This window comes from Portunus trituberculatus, chromosome 35, assembly GCF_017591435.1.
Source record: "Portunus trituberculatus isolate SZX2019 chromosome 35, ASM1759143v1, whole genome shotgun sequence".
NCBI lineage: Eukaryota > Metazoa > Arthropoda > Malacostraca > Decapoda > Portunidae > Portunus > Portunus trituberculatus.
Genome location: NC_059289.1, coordinates 14,280,926 through 14,291,477, shown reverse-complemented (window position 1 = coordinate 14,291,477; position 10,552 = coordinate 14,280,926). Strand labels below are relative to the sequence as shown.

At 48.8% G+C, this 10,552-nt stretch overlaps 1 long non-coding RNA gene across 1 annotated transcript in view; it reads right to left on the bottom strand.

Moving 5' to 3' along the window:
* Positions 1-4,487: 4,487 nt before the first annotated feature.
* LOC123513057 overlaps positions 4,488-10,552 on the bottom strand; it is a 70,623-nt gene continuing 64,558 nt past the window's right edge. Inside the window, exon 3 of the long non-coding RNA XR_006677253.1 lies at positions 4,488-4,522. This is a non-coding gene — a long non-coding RNA (uncharacterized LOC123513057). The remainder of the gene's footprint in view (positions 4,523-10,552) is intronic.

Here is a 10,552-nt window from a genome sequence, read left to right as displayed (position 1 = left end):
CGTCGCCATCCCTAAATTTCAGACATTTGTAATAAAGGTGAATAACTATCTCTAGCGGGGCGGCGTCCAGGGCCGCGCAGCGAGATCGACATCACAACAAAAGCGGAGCATGTGACCCGCGCTACGAAGTGCCACCACCACCACCATCACCACCTCGCACCCCCGCCCCACTCCTTGCACCAGCAGGAATAAATCATGATATATAAAAGATAACAATAAAACCAACAGATCTCATTGAGCGTTTAAAAATATCCGCAGAAACGACTACGCGATACTGGATTCCCTTTGAAAGTGTTCTGAAGGCTTTATTCTCTATACGAGTTGATATATTATGGATGACGGTGACCACGGCAAGCCCGGTAGATTAAGCTTCTATCACACAGGGCTTATTCAGGTCATCGTCATCCTGCCATTTTCGCCCGTGTCGTTTCTGAAGTGGCCTCCGCTACCCTGTGTTCACGTGTGATTTACTGGCGCTGCAAGGAATGCTGACGGGAAGTGCTTGACGATGATGATGACTGTAATGGTGGTGGCAATGCTAATAACGGCGATGATAATAGTGTTAATAATAGTCAAAACGTGCGCTATTCCTCTCCATGATAAGCAATGACCATAAAGCAAAAGAACAAGAAACAAAGATAATAGTTTCGCCGGAGACTCGTCACTAATTTACGAAAGCAGGCATGTCCACCTCCCAACCCCTCCTCCTCCTCCTCCTCTTCCTTTGCCTCCCACCCTCGCCCTCCACCTCCTCCTCCTCCTCCTCCTCCTCCTCCTCCTCCTCCTCCTCCTCCTCCTCGCCAGTGTCAGGGTCCGAGTCGCCTTGAAAATGAATCACCACTTCTTTATCTCTTCCCCAAACGTCTTCCCTCACTGTAACGGGCAAGGCAGCCACCGCGGGGTTAAAAGCGAGTAAATTCTTGGCCCCAACAATACCCACCGGCCCAATCCGACACTTGTATTCAGCCACTTCCACTGTTACCAGACCCGCCACACCTGTAGTTATTCTGCGTCAGTGTTACCAAACTGTGTCCCGCACCCCTTACACCCCTGATCACCCCCGCCAAGGACGAAGGGGCGCCATGACGAGCAGGAAGGGGCTTAGGGGGGGCCAAGGAGCCGAGTGGAGTCAAAGGGCTGCCATTTATCCCACAGACGCGGACAGAAAGGCCAAGAAACGACCCAAACCAGCCATTAATTGTACTAACTACCTGCTGCTAACCGATCCCCCTTTTGAGGTGCGACGCCCGTACTCAACATAAAGGGGAGGAAGTGGCTGGTGCACCGCCCTCACCTCACCTCTCTCTCTCTCTCTCTCTCTCTCTCTCTCTCTCTCTCTCTCTCTCTCTCTCTCTCTCTGTTCTCCACTTTCATTTTTCATCTCCACTTTCTTCTCACGTTGTTGTTTTTTTTCCTATCTCCCTTCTCCACTTTTTTTCTCTTTTTTTTTCTTATTTCCCTCGAGTCACCACATTAACGTGACCTCCACTCCTTCCATCCATTCTCTGCTTCATCACCTCCCCTCCTCGTCCTCCTCCTCCACTTCTACTCTCACTCCACCACAGCTGCTTTAAAACGCCTTCCCTCTGCCCTCATCCACTCCACGCACGAAGAGATGAACATATATTTACGCAGACTGAAGAATATCATGTGTTTAGGAAGAAAATTATGGCTTAGCTTTGAAAATCACGTGAAGATGAAAATGGAGGGAAATGGGAAGACCAAGCGGTTACTTTCCCGGCCAAGACGTGACCACCACCGCGAGGACAATGGAGAGGAGAAATAGGAAAGGGAGAAGGAGAGGGAAACAGGAGACTAAGGAAAAGAATAGGAGGAGAAAGAGCTGGATTATGATTTCGTGTGATTCTCTGTCCATTTCCACTGTATAGCACACACACACACACACACACACACACACACACACACACACATACACACACAGTCCCGCTAACTTGGTATACCCTTCTTTCCTCTTCTTTGTGTATTCCCGTTTTCTATGAGCGATGCCCAGCCCATTTCCACCTTCCATGTTCTTCGCCGCCAGTGAAAGAAGACATGGAGACCTAACTCCCCCTTTCTCCTCCCCGGCCGCCCTTCCTCCCCCTTCCTCGGCTCCGTCCAGTTACCGTGGGACACAACACCACCCCTTTCTTTCACGCCGTGGCCTCTTTGTCCCCGACGCCCGTTCGTGAAAGGCTGAAATGTAACACTGTTTGAAGATTAATAGGGCGGAGGTGAGAGGAACACTAGGGACGGGGAGAGGGAGAGGTCTGAGGACGGATAAAGACCTCGTCACAGACCATCTTGGGGGACATCGGCAAATCATCAGTCATTTCTTTGGTCTAGCGAGGCGCGACGGCCCCGCTAAGCCGCCCCGCTTCGGGTTTCGCCACAAAGGCCTTGGTCACACCTGATCGTTACGCCGCTGTCGCCTGTAACCTATATAACCCGATATTCCCCGCGTCCTTCGCCTCAAACGACGGGGATCATCCAGTTTTTATTTTCTTATCTCTCTCTCTCTCTCTCTCTCTCTCTCTCTCTCTCTCTCTCTCTGTCTAGTATCGGTATAAGGTTCAATTCATTATGTCACAGTACGTTCGTTTTGTTTACACATCGCTAACTCGCCTCGTGTATTTCATCTAAATGGTCGATTGATTTGGGCAGTAAAGTGTGGCAACAACTACATTACGTTACTTCCGCTTCATCTAAATGCTCGCTTTGCAGTGGTATCGGTTGTCCTGGTGGTGGTGGTGGTGGCGGTGGTGGTGGTGGTAGTAGCAAGTAATCGTAAAATAGTAGTGTTAGTAAAAGTAGTAAATGGTTGTGGTTGTTGTTGTTGTTGTTGTTGTTGTTGCTGTTGTTGTTGTTGTTGTTGTTGTTGTTGTTGTTGTTGTTGTTGTTGTTGTTGTTGTTGTTGTTGTTGTTGTTGTTGTTGTTGTTGTTGTTGTTGTTGTTGTTGTTGTTGTTGTTGTTGTTGTTGCTGCTGCTGCTGCTGCTGCTGTTGTTATTTTGTGTTGGTGATGCTGCTGCTGCTATTGTTGTTGTTGTCTTTGTTGTTGTTGTCTTTGTGGTTTTTGTTTTTGTTGTTGTTGTCGTTTCTGTTGTTGTTGTCACTGTGACTTACTATATACAAAAATAAACGAATGACTTCCTTATAATATGTCACAGTTGTGGTTGCAATAATTGTATGATGTCGCTTTATTTATTTCTTTTATTCATATTTTCCACATTCCTTGTACCCTCTACCGCTACGAGCCGCCGTAGTGTGAGCGGTGGAGGGCGTGTCTCGAGCGGCAGGAGGACAGCGGGACATATATATGCAACGCGTGAGACAGTGGCGGCGGCGGTGGCGGCGGCAGTAGCAGCGGCTGTGGTAATACATCAGCATGTACGGAGACACGCAAAGCCGCGGTGGGCAGAGATCAGAGTCTCAGTATCCCTTGACGAACTCAGTCCTCTAGTTGGCATGCATTCCCCCTCCTGCAGCACCTGAGGAGGCCGCCCTGAGTACCCAGACATTCGCCTCCAAGTACTGAATGACTCCCGACGCCTTCCCTTGAGCCTGAGTTACTTTCAGGTCCCCTCGTTAAGTCTGCAAGATCCTGACCTCACGAAGATCCCTGCAACGCCTGCTTCTGCACATGCTGATTTGGTAAAATGTCCCGGTCTGAGCACAGCTGGAGGGTGTTGTCGGGGTAGGAGTGACGAGAAGTGTGATTAGGGATTATTTTAGGGAGTTGCCCTCTATCGATCACGTTGCTCCCCAAAACCGTGCACTGTAGATGAATATACATCGAAAGCTAAGACAAAGGATGTGCGACTTTAAAGATCAGGGACCTGAGAAAAATAAAGCTGAGTGGATAGGGTTTGATATTTTCTTCTACTCACGACGACGAAACATAAAAAATAAAAACTAGACGAACTGTAGCCATCGTCAATGTGATCCTTAAAATCTTACGAGGACATCTTAGCCAAGTCTAGAAAAAAAATGAAAAGTCCATTCCCATACACCGATAAGTGAGAAACCTTTCATTCGGTCTTCAAAATAAGGAGCAGTGTGAGCATAAAGGAGTAAGGTTCTGGGAGGGCAGCGGACAACGAGTGGGCAACGGAGTGAGCAAGGTAAAGCAGGCGGGGTTTCTAGTAAGGGCAGGAGGAAGGATGTCTGGACGAGATGTATAGGAGGAAAAGGAAGGGTGAGGAAAGGCGGGGGTGGGTAAGTTGTAAGTGGAAGGGGTAGGGCGGGCGTGGGGGGCTGAGGCGGTCGGACCCATGACCATGAACAGTATCCAGTTAATCCAATAACAAGTGAGAACCAATTCAAGCTGAGTGCACCTCGGAAAGTTCAATGACGCCCAGGAGGAGGAGGGAGGGAAGGGGAACTGCCTGGCAGCCCAACTAAACGCGAGAGCACAGGTAATTACCATTAAAGATAAAAAGGAAAAAAAAAAGAACAGAAACAGCAACAGTAACAAGGAAAACAGTAACAGGAACGTACCTTGTAACAGCGGGACCTTCACATCTGGAAAGAGAAAACGAAACGAGTGATTACAAAGAACAATCCAAACAGCCTCGCGTTAACTACCGCGCAGGGCCTTTCTGGAGACACCCTGCATATGACGCCCTAAGAACTAATTCCATTTGCCGCCAGCCTCCCGTGGCCTCTAGTGCGGGGCGGCGGGGGGCGGACTCCAATCACAGGACGAGGGAAGTGCGCCTACTTACGGGTTAAATTAGAAGCCAGGCGTGTTGAGGCTGGGCCGGGGAGCACTAACTACGTCGTAATGGCTCGACATAAACACCTGATTACTTCCCTCGCACAACCACCTCCGAGTAGTTCTTTTATTACACGTCTCGCGAGGAATACAATCTCCTCTAACAGCTTCCTGCTTAACAGTCCTGCTGCTGCTGCTGCTGTTGCCGCTCCTCCAGGGTTTACTGAGAGTGTTCGTCATCAGGCCGCTAGTGATGAAGGTTGTTGAAAAGTAGAGTCGTAAACGTTGAATGTTTTCATCTTTACTAACTCAGGTGTCAGTAATTATCCTCTAAGCTTTATTAAGTGACTTTAAGTGTAGTCTTATGATTATCCACGTAGATTCTTCCATGTAAAGTTATATGGCTTTTTATGTAAAACCCTTAATTATGTTATAGATAATGCTAAACATGAATGTTACAAATATATACTTAAATACGAGTGCTACAAATATATATCTACATACTACTAAACATAATTATATTAACAACTAACTCTCTCTCTCTCTCTCTCTCTCTCTCTCTCTCTCTCTCTCTCTCTCTCTCTCTCTCTCTCTCTCTCATAAGAGGTAGAGGCTGCTCAAAATACGCGAACTGTAAAAACAAGTACACATTGTAGAGGGCGCGATAAGCAGATAAGAAATGGGACTCTAAAATATTCAATACTTCCTGAGCGAGGTGACGCGAGGCCAAAAAGTGAGTGGGAGAGCCAGAATGATATTGAGGGAGCGTGACAATACCGCTCCCGCCGCCTGCCGTATGAATCACCGCCTTGCCTATATCACATCATAATTGTCAATAACCCTAATATTGGCGAGGAAATTCTCTATAAACCTCCCGCTTTCCATAGCAAGGCGCCTTAAAAACGGAGCCGGAATTGACGTTTCAAATATACGACTCTAATACAATCCCGCTGCGGGAAAAAAATAACATAAAATGGATCAGTGTAATCAGTGACGCACGTGATTGAGATGTGCTACTTTTTTGTACCGTCATTCTAGTTAGATGTTGCAATATTCTGTGGTTTATTTTCTCAGAGAAATAAGAGCTAATCTTATTTAACATGACAGAGTGATTGCATTAACAAGCAAACTTATCTCCCACAAAGCAGACCTGCTCACCCCGCGGCAGCACCGCCTCGCACACCCACCTGGCCAGCCTGCCGCCGCCACTCAGCCTCCGCCTCGGGCCACCGCCGCGCCGCAGGTCACCAACCCTTGAGTGCCGCGTTGGTGTTCCCGGCGGGGGTCGCATTTAGTAACTCCAGTTGACAAAGTCGAGCCGTCCTGCGGCTTTGGTTATCAGCGTCATCAATGTTGTGTTATGAGTGGCGGCCTTCTGCCGGGGTCGTGTAGCACTGCACGGCCCACAGGAGGTCACCGCCAGGAACAGAGGACGCCAGGACATCGGCTGATCTTCACGCCGTGACGTCAGTTCATCGGTGACGCAACGATGTAGTGTCCAGACGTAGCAGATAAGTGTGGGACATCCATCTCTCTGGGCGTGCCTGACCCCACTAAGCGGCCTCCAGATTCATATAAGTCATTGACGCAGGAGACAATGAGAGCCAGTTCTGTGCCCCGCCCTGCCCCATCCCACCCTCTCCGCCCCACCTCATCCCGCCCACCTTAATCCCTCTCATCCCACCGTACCGTACGTTCGCCTCTGGAGCACGTAAGACGCTCTTCAGTATACCCAAACATTTCCCTAAGTCACAGAAAAGAGAGTCACCTCCACCTCCCTTCTCCAAAAGCGAGGAAGAAGACCAGTTCTGTGTGCAGGGAGGTGGGAGGTCCGCAGCTAAGACAACACCATAAGACTGATTCCCTATTCTAGCGAGTGCGTCTTTTTCTAATAACATTAATGCTCAGCACACACTCACGTTATTAACATAAGGTGCCAATCGAAGGGCCTCGAGCGGTCCGGCAGTGGCAGGAAGCAGGCAGGACCCCACCGCCAGCCAGCACCTGCCGCCACGCAGCTTTCCTCCCTGGGCGCAGCACGGTATGGTCCACATCCCCGTGGCCTGGCGTGGGGGACTCAAGCCTCCACTACGTACCTCAAAAATGCCGTATTTCACTCGCGAGAAGCAGTAATCGATGATGTATCCTAAAGTATGGATCGCTAAGGTGGATTTTCTTCCTCGAGGAGAGCCGGGAACCACTCCTAATGTAGAAATAAACACATCAAAATCGTCTCCAATCGCTGCGCTTTCGACGATTCCTCAAGAATGAGATGCGCCAACACACAACAACTGGAGAGAGCGTGCAAGGGCGAGACAAGGACCATCGTGCGTAAGGTCAGAGTCTCCTCGGCCGGGTGAGGGACCGCTCGACCTTAGAGTCGCGAAGGCTTGAAACTGTAGTCGACCCGCCCCGCTCAGGGAGATGTGTCACAGTTTGCTCCAGCCCGTGAGTGTTTCTCGGAGTCTCACAGATTCCGGGCTTTCATCTCCTCACGTCCCTGCCGTCTTTAGTTACTACATATACAAGTTTTTGCAATTGTAAAGGATACGCGGATGATCTCTGGAGGTCGTCTTCGTTCTTTTGGCACGTTCGTAAAACACACGACAGAGGGAATAAGTTGACGCATATAAAACAAAGCAAACATTAGAGATCTGAGGAAGATGAAAGTTCAGGCGCAAGTGCCGTATGATGAAAAATAAAGTTCATATTGCAAAGCGTCTCTCCCAAATGTTTGACGTCGCATGTTCACGAAAAGGAAAGTGGGGAAAAAAAGAAGCGATCGGTGGACATAGATGAAAGATGCTTTTTGTCGAGAGATTATCCAAACCATCAAGAATGAATCCACAAGACAATGAGAAAACACAAAAAAACGCGCAGAAGAATGAGTGACGTCAGAGGAGGAGGAGGAGGAGGAGGAGGAGGAGGAGGAGGAGGAGGAGGAGGAGGAGGAGGAGGAGGAGGAGGAGGAAAACCAAAGGAATAACAAGAGGTAGTGACAGGATAATGCTACTCTTAATACATACCACCACTGTGACAACGACATCAAGGAAATCCCCGAGGATGCTGCCCTGCTGTACACCTGCCCTGCTGTACCTGCCCTGCTGTACCTGCCCTGCTGTACCTCCCCTACTGTACCTGCCCACGGAAACACAGATGAACATTGAAACCAGAGAGAGTATCCGTGTAACACTTCAAATGCCTCTTACAGAATTACACGCAGAGTGAGTTATTTCTCCTATTTGATTCCATTACTTCGTTTTTTCGCCGCCGCCGCCGCCTCCTCCTCCTCCTCCTCCTCCTCCTCCTCCTCCTCCTCCTCCTCCTCCTCCTCCTCCTCCTCCTCCTCCTCCTCCTCCAGCTCAGGGTACGCGTGGAGGTGGAAAAGAGGGGAAGATGAGGTGGTTGCGTCAGGTGCAGCGATAAACAATGACGCCGAGTATTGACACTTGAGCAAGAACAGGTTAAGGAGGTGACCCTGACGAGGAGTGAACCAATACAGGTGAGAGAAATGCAGGCGAGTTAGGAGCTGAGAGTGAAAGGTGCAATCTGGCTTTTTTTTCTTTTTTGCATCACTTATTTTCTCCTCCGCTCTCTCTCTCTCTCTCTCTCTCTCTCTCTCTCTCTCTCTCTCTCTCTCTCTCTCTCTCTCTCTCTCTCTCTCTCTCTCTCTCTCTCTCTCTCTCTCTCTCTCTCTCTCTCTCTCTCTCTCTCTCTCCAGATCCTTGTCACTCCAGTTTCAACATGGCCTCGTTTTCTCGTTTTTTTTTTTTTTTTTCTTTTCTATTTTCTATTTTTCGTCTTTTCCTTGTCCTCCTCTTTCTTCTCTTGCTTAAGATAGAATCACTGTTTTCTTTTCAAATCATCTTCCTTCATCCCTCAGATTCTAATACACACACACACACACACACACACACACACACACACACACACACACACACACACACACACGAAAACATTCCACCAGCTCCACAATAAGCTCCTCACCTCTCCACGACACACTTGTCTCTAACTCTCCTACACTCCTCCTCCTCTCCTCCTCCTCCTCCTCCTCCTCCTCCTCCTCCTCCTCCTCCTCCTCCTCCTCACAATACGCCCCCACCAAACACAGTCACTCTTCCACACCTCTCCACACGTCCATCCTCTTCTTTTCTTCTCATCACAAAAAAAGAAAATACTCTTTCACTGCCCAGGCTGCCCAGCACTCTCTTCACCCTCCCTTCCCCTCTCCTCCTCCCTGCCACGCGTCCACTCCCACACCACCCAATACATCTTCCACCTCACACATTCCACACACTGTACCTTTCCTTCCCCCTTTTCCCCCATCCGCAGGCCCACCAGATCTCCATTCTCATGTGTTACGTCCTCCTCCCTCTCCTCCTCGTCTTCCTCCACCACCACTACCTCCTCCTCCTCCTCCTCCTCCTCCTCCTCCTCCTCCTCTCGAAGTCCCTGAAACAGATACTGGGTCTGGCATATATACGTCCAGCAGAGGTATATCGCACTATAAACGTCACAATGCTCAATACTCAAACACTTTTTAGAATGATCATTACTGCCTTGTATACATTGGAAAACGATTTAATGCTTCTATTGCGTAAATGGAGAGGATTCCGATGCGCTAACGTGCCTTTTGTGATTTTCATATCCTTTTGAATTCCCCCGCAGGAGTGTTGGGGAGTTTATGACTGGTTCTTATGAATATTGTGACGGGCGTTATTGCGGCTGTGGTCCTTCCCGCCGATTCATCACGACCGCCTTTGAAAATGAGGCTTTATTGCTGGCGTTTCCACGGGTGCTATTTTTTTGCTCGTTGGACATATTGATAGTGCAGGAGCCGGTGGTAAATCCTCGTCCGGCAAAGGGATTTTATAATTGATTTTGCGGGTACTGCTGTGGAGGTGGCGGCGGCGGCGATGGCGGTGGTGAGCAGCATTGAAGCGCGTGTCCTGAGGGAGATGGAGAGCGAGGTGTGGGAACGAACGCTAAATCTTGGCCTCCTCTTTGGTTGCCCTGTGACACGTTCGATCAGGATAAGGAAAGCAAATCATATTCCTTAAAACTTCATGCTGTAATATTATGAACAATATCTACAATACAGGGTGATTTTGTGATCCTTATCCTTTCCAACCCTGTATCCTGTCATCCCTCCACCCTGCCAGCCTTCCTCTTCTCTCCTCTCTACCATGTCCTTCATTCCCATTACCATGCCAGTCTCTCTCTTCTCTTGCTCCCAGCCTTGCCTCATGTCCTTTTTATAACTCTGCCAGCCTGCCCCGCCTCTCTCACCTCCCCCCGACCAGACCCTGCCCCGTGCCCTGCCTGTGTCCCTGACGGAGATTCAGCGGCGTCGTGTAGGGTTGGGCAAGGTTAATTCATTCTCACACCAACGCATCTCCTTACCAGCTATCTCTCTCTCTCTCTCTCTCTCTCTCTCTCTCTCTCTCTCTCTCTCTCTCTCTCTCTCTCTCTCTCTCTGTACAGTCACTCCCTATTTAACGTCTTCAGTACCATGGCACGTTCCCATATTCATTCTGCTTATTGTTTGGTGATTTTATACAGCTTCACAAACTTATGTGGGGAATTAAAATAGTGAAGACTGTGGCCATTAATCTTCTGACCTCCATAGACACTTCATAAAATGGTCTAATTGCACACAATTTTCTAAGTAAAAATGTATCCCAATATTGAAGAGGTTAATAATGCAGTTTATACCTACCTATATTAATTTTCTAACTAAAATGACATCTGGCATCTTTTTTTTTCTCTCTGAGGGCAGTTGTCATTAGGTAGAACTGCATATAACGTGTATCTTAGGTCGCCTTCTACGTTTGCAA